A 13,968-nucleotide genomic window follows, 5' to 3' on the forward strand; every position below is an offset into this window, starting at 1 on the left:
CTTATATTATTGCTTTTTTATTTTAATTATTCAGGGTTGTGTGATAGTTCATAACATGAGCTAATTACGTGCGATAAAATGAATATTAATCGTCTACTTATGTGTTTGGCTGTTCTCGTGAGGCGGTGAGTGTACGCTTAATGCGGTGAAGCTCATAGTGAATGGAACCATTAAGGTTGAGTAATTGCAGTTAAATTCTCTTTTCTAACCCTACTAGATATGCGCGCACGGCCCAATATATATATATTTTTTTATTGCAACTTAATGTGAGTTGTGACGTAAATAGAATTTAAATAATTAATTATTAAAATAATTTAAATTTTTAATTATTGTGATTTATAATACTTTTTTTTCTATTTTAATTTAAGTGACAATGATATAATTTTAAGAGCCAGTCAAGTATTTTAAATTTTAAAATTTTTAAAATTGTTAATTATGCGATTTATAATATTTCTTACACAATTTTTTAATAAGATATGAATATTTTCTTCGTCTCAATTTATTTGGCACAGATAAAATTTTGGCAATCAACTATATATCTTTCTCTGTCCCATCTCTATTTATATGACACTAATATAATTTTGATAATCAATCAATTTTTTTATGTTGACATATCATCTTGTTATTCTTAATTTTCTAATACATAAATAACTTATAATAAGTGTTAGTATAGTAAAATCATTGTTTGAAGGACGCCAATTTAATTTAAAACATCAAGAATTAATTTCGCATTTTATGTCTATTTTATCTTTTTTATTAAATATTATTTATTTTCTTAATACCTAGATGACTCATAATAATTAATTAAGAGCGATTGAGTATGTTAGTCCTATAAAAGTTAACATAATTTTATCATATCCAATAGTAATCATCGATAACTCACCGGAGTAGTATATTAATTAAATACGGGATGTTATATTTTGCATATACAAAATATGATATTGTTAAGCATTATTAGATAGTTCATTATGTTTATCCCTCACAATAATAAAATTTTATTATATATTTTTATTTATTTCTTTTTTACTCGATACATATTGATCCAACACCAAATCTTAAGAAAATATTCATTAGAAATTTATTTTATTAAATTAAATTTATTAATTTTGTACTTTAAAAATTTCAAGTTAAGTTTAAATATTAGTATTTCTATACAAGAAAAAATAATTTTAAAAATTAAATTTACTAAAATAAATAAGTAAAAAAAATAATTTTGAATATAAAAGTCAATTAAAATAATAAAATTAATTTACTTTAAATATTTAGTTGCAATTAATTAAGATAAAATTATTATATTATTAAATTACATAAATTTAAGATGCTATATTTTGCATATACAGAATATGATATTATTAAATATTATTGCATAGTGCATTATGTTTATCTCTCACAATAATAAAATTTTATTATATATTTTTCTTTGTTTGATACATATTGATCCAACACGAATCTTAAGAAAATATTCATTAAGAACTTATTTTATTAAATTAAATTTATTAATTTTGTACTTTAAAAATTTAAAGTTAAGTTTAAATATTAATATTTTCATATAAGAAAAAAATAATTTTAAAATTTAAATTTACTAAAATAAAAAGTAAAAAAAAATAATTTTGAATATAAAAGTCAACTAAAATATAAAATTGATTTACTTAAAATATTTAGTTGCAATTAATTAAGATAAAATTATTATATTATTAAATTACTTAAATTCAAATAATTTAAATTAAATCTTTGGAAAGTAGAGGGCAATCTTGTAAATAAATAGAATAAGGTGCACTTCTTTTAAGGGCATGGTCTGTAACTAAATGAAAGATTGTGTGCATTTTTTATATTAATAAGGTATAACTAACATAACACAAAAGACAAATTCTTTAAGCAGATTCTTCTTGTAAAAAGACTAAAATGCCCTCAACTTTTATTTTAATGTCTACAAGCAGACATGTTGAAGTTCAAACTTCTATATTCTAATATAAGACATCTTTTTGGCTGTTTTGTATTATATTATAACTAGAAACATGAAAATGTGTGATGTGGTCGTCCCATTAGCTCAACTTTAACGAAAAGAGTGATGGAGAGAAAGGCCAACTTTATTTTACAATCCACTATGGCTCAAATAAATATATCATTTGATCTTACTATTCTTTATCTATTTGGTATCTTCTTATCATGTCTGATTGTGGATTTATCATGTTAAATATCTAACATGTGATATCATAGCCTAAAAAGTATGATTAGTAGAAATTACGATCATAATTCAAAATTAGTTGCTGCAATTTTATGTTGAAATATTTGCAAATCAATCTAGGACCCTAGGGCTTTTGTTCCACTTGTTGAGACCTCGATTTGATATGTAAATCATCTTTTTAACTTTAAATATTGAGGGGAGTTTGTGTTTTCAAGATTTAGGATTGATATGAACAAAGTCAGTCGAAATCTTCTTTTAATCTTGATTTGTTGGTGAAATTTGTTGAGATTTTGTTATCAAATTGTCGCGATCTAACTAACCAGATCGTGTGGTCACCTACTCTAACCCACCTAAATAGGAGAACCCTTACCACCCATTAATTCCTCACCTTCTTAATTTGATACACTCTTATCGGAATCTCCCTTATCTTTTAGCCAATCTCACTAATCCGTAAGTCCACCATTACACCACATTCAACTCTAAGCTTACTTATTAGTACCACTGTCAACCCTAGTTATGCATTTAGTACCCATCTAATTAAGGACAAAACAATAATGACCATAAAATTAGCAAGACAATAACACTTAATTAATCTTAACAATTTCAATATGTAAACAAATAACCATAATCATGTAAACAAGTGCACCTATGAGTACCTAACAATTTCTTTCACCTTAATTAGGAACCACTTGGCCATTCACCATGACGTCAACAAATGCGGTCATGTATAAATCACTATAGACAACATATAATGTCAAAACCATGGCTATCACTATAGATCAAAGCAACAAACCAAGACTCACAACAATAAATTACACCCCGCCTATAATACATAACTAAGTAAACATCAACGAAAGATATACTATTCATTTATATTTTTATACCAAACCACTCAAGTATCCAATTTAACAACAACAACAACAATAATCACAAATTCGGTCCTCACAAGGAACATTCAAACTCATCAATACCTTGTGCATATATGCTGCGGGCCTTATGGTCACCGATTAGCCATGAGCTGCAGGGATGAGCTCTTGTCCATGTACCAAACATCTTAGCATCTAGTGTCTGCCAACCTTTTATCACCCGATCTCGTGATGATGTCTTTTACCAGCTCATCTCACAATAATAACGAAGTTGTGAAGATGTTCTTTACCGGCTCATTTCACAATAGCAACATATATCACAACAATTACAACCACAATGAGAATAAAACAACTATACTTGCACAATCAACAAACATTTAATATAACCTCATTATATGTGATTAATATGTAGGATATCATTCAATAATTTACTCTTCTTAAACATGCATTGTAACAAGTATACAAAAGCTATTAACAAGCACATATAAACCAAATTGGATTTTCAACTGCATTTAACCATCACTTACAAGGTCACATGCCATACCAATATTCTGTTTATCAAATAAGGGTTTATCTAGGGCTTTCAATATCTAAGAAACACATTAACACACTTGGTTCGCACCTTAATACATCCAACCTTCTACCTTAACCCTAAGTGATCACTAAGTGTACTTCTCCAACTAGCATCCTCATCAACTTATGCCGAGTTAGCAATCATCTATAAACCGGTCTTCATTAGTTTCTAACACAATTTCCAAACAGTTTACCATTACAATTATCCATAGATTGGTTTTAGCAATAATAATAATAAATACCAATTCATATCACAATCTCAATATTACATGCAACATCAAGTCGTATTCAAGAAAAACTAAAATTACTACTTTTATCCATCCAACAGCCGTGCCCACATGCCTAAACATGGAATCTCCCGTCAATTTATGCCATGCATATACTTTCTAACCCAAGTCTATACTATTCAGTAAACCTAGCCTACCTAAAGCCAAGAATCTGCTACAAAGGCATGGATACAAAATTCTAACTCTGCGCTATTGATTTTTGGTGTGAAATTCATATGAAAATGTTGGGTTTTACCTCGCTCAAGAGTGTTCCTCCATCTCTATTGCTCTAAGGTTTTAAGGCAACCTTAGGGTGATTTTTAGAAGTAAACCTCATTCTAGTTGCAACAACTATGAGAAAAGAAATTAAAAAATGGGTGGATGATTGTGGTCCTAGACGTCCCACTATAGTGGTCGGTAGGCCACTACCACGACATCACTATTGTGGGAAATTCTCGCTATAGTGGGATGACATCATCCCACTCCAAAATTCAAATTTTGAAAATTTTCAATTAAGCTTTTACACATTAGTTTGAGATTATATTTTACAAATATTTTTGTACTCGATGCCCTTGGACGAGGTGCTTTTAGTAATGATAGAAAAGGTAGTTACAATAGATGCCAATTTACCTATTATTTATCCTCGAATAATTATGATGGAAAGAGGACAGAGTGAAACTCACTTGGACATTAGTTCCCCCCTCAATGTTCACCAAATACAGTACTCCCCTGGATCTCCAAATTTTATCACTAACTCACAAAGTATTTAAGCCGTAATTTATTATTACTCTGCTCCTTCCTCTTGACTAATTTTCCACAATCACGACTCGCATAAGACCACTTGAATAATGTTTTTTTGAGTACCCAAGGTAACCAGGGCCTCACCCATATACTAGGGAGAAAATGGTTTAAATAATACATCGAACAAAGAAATTTCCATCTCAAGTGACTAGATCCTGCTTTAGCGAGAATATTCTGCTGTTGCGGCACTGTTATAGCAGCTGTTGGCCGTTATAGCAGGATAGATCAGTCTAAAATATTGAGAAATATATTTCACACCCTTTTCTAAACTTTTACACTCCAAAAATCTCCTCTCCAATCACTTTTCTACCGTCATCAGATAAAAGTTAATTACATCTAAAACTCTGATCCCTACTTTATTGCTTGTATTACTGAAAGAATTCACTTGAAAATGGTAGAAATATGGCAGTTTTTGAGTTGGTTCTTGAAATGAAAAATTTGTCTTGATTTAAATAAATTGTTGAAGTATGGTTGCTTTTCTTATGTTTACAACACTCTTACGGTATTCTATGCATAAGAATTATGGAATTCATGACCAAATTGGCCTTGAAATAGTGGGGAATATGAAGGGTTTTCTTGGGTTTTTTCTTGATGATTTGGGCACCTTTAGGAGTCTAAATGTTTGAATTTTTGGATATACTAGTCCTAGGATGCTTTCCCCATACTGATCTATGCTTAAAATGCCAAAAAAGGATATTTTTGCAAAAGGTTTGCCTTTTGAAGGTAGGGGATTATGAAGGCCGCTATAGCAGCCTTATCCCACTATGCTGGCTCCCGCTATAGCAGTCCCATGGTAGCGGGATAAAGCCTGCTATAGTGGGAGGAGATAGGTAGTAGCCTTCTAGACACTTTTTAGTCTTCTCCTTTTTCTAAAATTGAGATTCTTTTGCTACTTCTATGGGTTCTAACTCACTTTTACATGATTTTCTAGGATTATTATTTCAATGGCCGCCAATCAAGGAAATGCTCCCCTGACCTTTGAAATACTCACCGATGAGAACTGGAAATGATCATGGAAATACAGTAGGGTTGGATTCTGGTATGAAAGAGGATTTCTAATTAGGGGTATGGAAATAGGTGTGCCAGAGCTCTACAATCGGCTCCAAGAGTTCAGTTGGATGCCGCTAGTGGAGGCTCTGCAGAATGGGGTCTTATTTTTGGTCAGGGAGCTCTATGCCATTCTCCTGACCGTGCTTTGGGATGACCTTTACCCTACTATCCGCATTCGGGGAGTGGATATCCCCATTGATGCTTCTACAATTAATGAGGTTCTTGGGTTCTAAATATCTCCAATGTCGAGTACATAACCAAGGCCTTGGGAAAGCACCTATTTAAAAACTCAACAATAATGGCCATGGACAATTAATTAGGAAGACAACAACGCTTCACTTAATTAATCTTAACAATTTTAACCAACGAACAATTAACCATAACCATGCAAACAAGTATAACCATGGACACCTAAAAATTACCTTCACCTCAATTAGGAACCACTTAGCCTTTCACCATGACACCAATGAATGTGGCCAAGTGTAAATCATTATAGACAATATACCAAGACCATGACTACCACTATAGACCAAGTTGATAAATCAAGATTTACAACAATAAATTACACCTTGCCTCAAATAATAAGTAAGTAGACATTAACAAAAGATATACCATTCATTTATATATTTATCTCAAACCATTCGAAGATCTAATTTAACAATAACAATAATCACAAACCCGGTCCACTCAAGAAACGTCAAACTCACTAATACCTTGTACACATATTCTAAGGGTCTTATGGTCGTCCACTAGCCATGACCTGTAGAGGACGAGCTTTTATCTATGTACCAAACATCCCAGACATCTCGTGCCTGCCAACCTTGGATTATCTAATCTCGTGATGATGTCCTTTACCAACTCATCTCACAATAATAACAAATTTGTAAAGATGTCCTGTACTGGCTCATCTCACAATAGCAACAACTATCACAATAATCACAACCATAATTAGAATAAAATACCATACCTGTACAATTAACAGGCCTTTAATATAACCTCATTATATGTGATTAATGCTTAGGAGATCATTCAGCGATTTACTCTACTTAACATGCATTGTAACAAGTATACAAAAAATAGTTAACAATAACACATAAACTATGTTGGGTTTTGAACTACATGTAACCATCACCTACTAGGTCATATGTCGCATCTAATATTGTTTCACATACAAATTCCAGGGACATGAAGAATTACAGTGTATGAGACTGCACCCTGAACTAAAATCATATGGTAAAGTAGATGAAAAGAAAGGTGAGGAGAAATATCAAAGAAGCTTAAAATATTACCCTTGTACAAAGAAAATATATAACTGGAAAAGTAGTGTTTGCCAAGTGGAATCCTACTAAAAGAATATTCAATGTTAAAAAAGGCACCAACAAGTTCTTAAAAACTTTCCAGGGGTAATCGGGTCTTTTTCCATAACCCAGATCAGCCTTAAACACGAAATTATGCCGTAAATACCCTATTATGTCTTTATTTCCTCACTTTCTCTCAAGAATAAAACATTCTCTCTCAAGGAGTCAAAAATCCTAGTTCAAGAAAATCAAGAACAAGCATAAGAATTCCTCCAAGAACCTTCAAAAAAGAATTTTCTAAGGTATGTTAGGTGTTCATATATGAGTTTCTTCAACCCATAGAGTCCACAAATCCATTTTTAAAACTACCAGATTGTTGAATTATAAACTTCCATGTTGAATTAGATTGAATTATGTTCATGATATTAGTTGAGTTTCAATCCATGATTTAAGTGCAAGTTCATGAAATTGAATAGCATGTGTGATGAATATGTGATTATCTTGATAAACCCTTGAATTTACAAAGTGATTAATGTATCTATGATAATTTATTTTTTAATCCATGATTATGATAAGATTCATGAAAATAGAATAGTATTTATGGGGAATTATATAAATAGCATGTTAAACCCATGAAATTGCAAGTTGGGCATTGTAGTTGCCATGTTTATAAATTATCTATGAATATGTGCATTAGGTCGTGCTCTCCAAGTGATTGATAGAATGTTCATATGAATTAAATGATGAAATCATGACATGCTAGTATATGTACAAGCTTATGCCCTACAAGTGTTTGATAAAATGCTATGTGAATAAAATCGAGACATTAAACCATGATAACATGTATTCCCCATTTATGTACAAGTTAATGTATTACAAGTGTTTGATGAAATGTCTCTATGAATGAATTATGAACAAGTGAACATTGTTATGTTATTCAAGATTTTGCTAAGCTTTACTTTTCATGCTATCGAGTCCTGGGGGTATTTTATACTCGACAATTTAGCTGTTTACCTTGAGACAGTGTCAGTTACAGAATAGTATTAGTCATGTCACGACCTGTAGTACCCTCAGTCAATTATAGAACTTACGAAAACTCAGTAAACTTAGTATAGTCCAGTCCAGTTCAGTATTATCAATTCAGTGTCTTTCAGTTAGGAGTAGGATTCAACACCGAGCGAATCTAGGGATGGGGGCATTTCTGTTAATGTAGGGTTTGACCCTTAGTAGCAATCCCTAAGTTACAGAACTACATAGCCAGCATGACTTCCTACTAGATAAGGGTTGACACATCTTTTATGAGTTTTCCTGCTAGTTAAAGGTTGACAAAATTTTTTCCTGGCAGTTAGGGTTAACTCACAACCATTATTAGTACCCGTGTCACGATACTAACACCCTTCCAACTGTGATCACAGGTTGGACCCTTATCAACTCAGATTTGGGGCATGTCGGTTAGATAATTTCCTCTTACAGTTTCAGTTTCAGTCTTCAGTTTAGAACTCAGTTCTGTTCTATAGAATCAGGACTGTCAGACACAGTCAATCAGTATCAGTAATTCAGTTATTAGTAACTTTAAATATTAGTTACTTAGTTATTAGAACTCAGTACTTAACTTTAGAAAAGCTCAGATACAGTATATATCTATATATGTCCATAGTATTGTATACTCAGTGTCTTTAGTAGTATCAGTTATCCACGTACTCTTACATTTAGTTACTCTATATCATTCAGTTACTATTCATGCATATGAACCCTTGCATTCAGCCTTACCTCATCTATCATACCAGTACATTCCATGTACTGATGTATACTCTTTCTTTGCACTATGATATCTCATATCATAGGTTTGGATGCTCAGGTTCTCGACCATGCTTAGACAGATCCAGTCAGCAGTCGCAGATTTAGTAGTGAATCCTCATCTATCGAGGGTATACTTTATTTCAATATTTCAATTTATCAGTAGTTCAGTAGCCGGAGTTAGTTAAGGGCTTGTCCCATCAACTCCATATTCAGATAGTTAAGTAGAGGTTTTCAGACTATACCAGTTCAGACAGTGTTTAGTTTTTAGATGTTTTTACCATATGTTATTCCTTATCAGTATTTAGATTTTGAACCTTATGGCAATTCAGCCTAATTCCACATTTATTTTAGTATTATTATTCAGTGCTCACAACAGATACCAATCATGGGTTAGCTTGTGATCCTTCAAGGTTGTAAGCATCGTGTAGCGTATGGGGTACAGACTCGGGGCGTTACAAGTATTTAGCTAGAACTAGGTGTGATCATGCCCCTATTTGTTATTTTAGGGTAGTTAGAATCTTCATATTTCATAAACCTTTTAGGTTTTTAAATTTTGGACTGAAAAAAAGATTTCAACGATGTCGCTCTATAGAGTTGGGTTTCAGTAGAGTCAAGTAATATCTTTATTAATTTGAAGCAATAGATAAAAAATACCAAGATAGATATGGCGTCATAGAGTAGACTAAAATTTGGAGACATTTTTAAATTATTGGCTATTAGGGAGGATATAGTGAGAATTAAAGAGGATTTGTTTGAAGAATTTCCTACTACTGCTAATAAAGCTATTCATTAGAGGGCTCATACTTTGTTGAGGCTATATTTACAATATGAAGAGAAATTTTATAGATAAAAAATAAGTATTCAGTGGTTTATAGCAGGGGACAAAATACCAAATTCTTCCACAATTTTGTGAATGGAAAAAAATAAAAGATTACAAATAAATATAATTCAAAAAATGGGATAGTTCTTAGATGCGGACAAATATGTGGCTGCAAAAGCCATAGATTTTTTTTAGGATCAATTTACAGGTGATAGTTTTACTGAAGATCTCACACTGATCAATCTACTTCCTAGGGAGATTATAGAAAAAGATACTGTGAGGTAGAAGGCTACACCTACTGATGAAGAGGTAAAGAAGGTGGTCTTTGAGTTAAACAGTGATAGTGCTTGTGGGACAGATGCCTTTACTGGTCACTTTATCAGGTATGTTGAGACATAGTTAGGCTAGATATTGTGAAAGTGGTTTGTGCTTTCTTTAATGAAGTTACTTTTCCCAAATCTATTACTCACATTAATCTTGCGTTATAGCCAAAGAAAGAGAAGTTTGACTTTTCCTGACTTAAGGTCTATTAGTTTGAATAATTTTATTAAATAATATCATCTCAAAGATTCTACATAATGATTAGAATGTATTCTGCCCAGGCTTCTCTCTCAAAATCAATATAGTTTTGTTAAGGTCAGAAGAGTCACTGGGAATGTCCTACTTACATAGGAGATTATGTATGATATAAAAAAATAAATAATACTACAGATTTGGTTATCAAGCTAGAAATGGCTAAAACTAATCATAGGGTTGACTGAAAGTTTCTGATTAAAGTAATAGAAAGAATAGGTTTCTCTAGAGGCTTATGTGACATGATATGGATACTAGTTGAAAATAATTGGTACTATATTCTAATTAATGGTCAGACTCATGGTTTCTTTCACTCTATTAGGGGAGTGAACCAAGGGGATCCCTTGTAACCTTTTCTTTTTATTTTAGTTGTTGTGGTGCTTTCAAGTGTACTGAACTGTTTATTTGCAAATAGTGGTTTGAGGAGCCATAGAGTGCCTAAATGAAGTAACAACATAAATCACCTTGCATATGTTGATGACAATATTAATTTTTATTTTTCTCATAGGTTTTCATTGAAACTAGTCATGAAAATGCTAGATGACTATGAAAAACAATCAAGCCAAAAGATCAACAAGAGAAGAGTGCTTAATTTATATATAGCAAGGCTATTCAGGTTGATATTCAGTTAGCGGAGGACTGCACAGGATTTCCCAAGGGCAAATTTACTTTAGCATAACTTGGGTGTCCAATTGAGTATGCTAGAAAAAGCAAGACTCATTTTATCAGAGCTAATAATGAAGCTTCAGAATAAGTTACAAGTATGGAAAGGCAAAATCTTGTCTTTTCGAGATAGAGCTGTGTTGATTAAAAATGTGTTACAGAGTATTTCAGTATATCCATCATCAACACTTAGGCCACCAAAATGTGTTATTCATGATTTATATATACTTTTTTCTAAATTCCTATAGAACTTTAAAGAGAATGGGAGAAATAAACATTGGGTTGCTTGGTCTAATGTCTATCTGCCTAAGAATGAAGGGGGTTTGTGATTTAGGTCTTTATTTAATATATCTAATGCTTTGTTTGAAAATAATGATGGAATTTTAGAGCTCAGAAAGCGATGTGGAATAATTTTATACGGAGAAAGTATAGTAAAAGGCATAGAACGCATGTGATTGAATGGAAAGATGGTTCTTAAACTTAAAAGTTTATGCTACAGACTAGGTAATTTATTGATCAATAAATATGATGGGAGCCTAAGTGTTTTCATTCCAGTATTTAGTTTGCCAGTTGGACTCAACTTGGGTCCTTATAGTATTTGATTCTAGTTTCTTATATTCCTAATTTGGTTTTAGAAAGTGTGCAATAGTCGATGAATCATGGTGGATGGAATGTGGTTTTGCTTAATGAAATATTCTTTGAAGATATATAAAATCACATGATTAATAAAACAGGGGTAGGAAAAATCTCACAGGCCTGGGATAAGCCATGATGGATGTTACAAAGTTTAGGAAATTTTTTTGTTTTCAATGCTTGGGAAGTTATGAGGTATCCTGGTACAATGAATACTTTGGATATATTTGGGAAAAAAAGATACTTTTAAGGTGTCATTTTTCTTGTGGTGATTATGGAAAAAAGGCTCCTTACTGGGGATTTTATCATTAAAGCAAGGCTGGAAGAAATGTTGAATTGTTTGTTTGGATATGTCAGTCCATGAATCATATGAACATTTATTTGTTAATTACCCTACATATTGTAGATTGTGGGCATGGTTTGCAGAAACTCCTGGAGTTCAAGGTCCTTTTATATAGTTGAAATTCACTTTATTTAAGTTGTGGAATACTAAATATTGTTCTAAACTTAGACCCCTTTATATTATTATCCCCTCTTTCATTTTGTGGAAGGTTTGGAAGATAAGAAATATGATTAAACATAGTAGTAGGTGGCTATTCTATGAATGATGTTGGAAGTGAATAAAAACCTTTATCTATTGGCTAAGTTCAGTTATCCTTGCCTGAGAAACTTGCCCAATAATTGGCCTTTGCTAGTTAGATTGTTTGAAACTTATAGACCTTTTATCAAGGCTACTGTATGAAATAGAACCCTCTCCAAAAGGATTGTTTAAATGTAAGCGGATGCTATCTCAAAAGACATTCTAGGTCCTAGTGGTGGTAAATTTTATATAAGGGATAATGCATGGGACTCAAGGTTTCTACATATAACTTTGGATTTCTTGATAGCTTGGAAGCAGAAACTAGAACTATGAGGAAGGGGTTAGAGTTTTGTATTAAATAGAGCCATCTTCTAATTATAATGCAAACATATTTAATTCTTTAGTAGAGTTTAAGTGAAGCTTAGGAGGTGCCATGGAAGATAATTTTGATATTAATACGATACTAAGACTGATGGAGCAATACCAAAGGGAGGTGCAACACACTTTGAGAAAAGGAAACAAGATAGGTGATTTTTTAGCTAATGAAGTTTTCTTTTTGTAGGTACATTAGAATTACATATAATATAGTAAAGACATTAAAAATGAAAGATAAAAATTTTTGCAATGGAAAAAAATCAAATCCCTACATTAAAGATTACCAATACCAAAATGGGGATCTCAAGCATAAATAAATATATCAACATAACACATAATACATTATGTTGGAAATAACAAAATCTAGGGTTAATGTTAAAACACAGATTTGGCTATCACAATGCAGATACATTGAATTAGGATAGATCTTGGGTTTACTTATTGTGTTGTCAACTTAGAAGCATCGATAAAAAATAATATCTATAAAAAAACCTCAAAGGCTAAAGTTAGATTGTGAGTGTGATTTGAGAGACAAGGAGAAAAGTGTGGCATTCGTAATAGAAGATTTCATACCAAATTTAGTTGGTGTTGGACTATTTGAGGGCCTGTCCTCAGAAAATGGTATCAGCTCCTTGATGAGCTCAACCTATCAAGGGAAAAACTTAAATGGGCTAATCTAAATTAGTATCACTTAATATATGGACCTAGGGGTATGTATTAGACACTTAGCTGAGTGATATGAGCTCTGATCCAATGAAATAAGATTTGAAAAAATCTTAGTATGGATTGATTTCATGGCATTTGTGAGACCTATAAATATACTATGTGAAATCCCCTATGACTCAACTTTCATAGATTTAGGGCTTTTTGTGCTTGGCTTCTTTCTAAGCATACCCTTATTTCATCATTTGTGTCTAGAACTGTTGTATCCCCAGTGATACTGATAAGTAATGTCGACTTCTTAACTTCTTAGTCTTTTTATATTTTCCTTTGTTCTAGATATAACATTTGTTTTCTTTTTATTATTTTGTTTGAAATTTGATATGGCCTGATTAGCTCGGGTAATTTCTTGGCTTTGTATGTATTTTTATTTTTAATAAAAGGCCTCTAGGGCTCACTTTTGATTAAAAAAGATGCCACATAATTATTCTACATATCTATTGAGGGTTTATCTTGGACTTTCAATATGTAAGCTACACATCCACACACTTGTTTCACACCTTAATACATCTAACCTTCCACCTTAACCCTAAGTTATCAATAAGTGCACTTTTTCACCTAGAATCCTTATCAACTTATACCTAGTTACCTATCATCTCTAAATTAGTCTTCATTAGTTTCTATCACAATTTTCGACCAATATACCATTACAATTATCCACAAATTGATTTAGCATTAATAACCATAAACACCAGTTCATATCACAATCTCAATACACATAACATCAAGACATATTCCAAAAAATCTAGAATTACTATTTTTATG

The sequence above is a fragment of the Capsicum annuum genome, chromosome 5 (assembly GCF_002878395.1).
Source record: "Capsicum annuum cultivar UCD-10X-F1 chromosome 5, UCD10Xv1.1, whole genome shotgun sequence".
Classification (NCBI taxonomy): domain Eukaryota; kingdom Viridiplantae; phylum Streptophyta; class Magnoliopsida; order Solanales; family Solanaceae; genus Capsicum; species Capsicum annuum.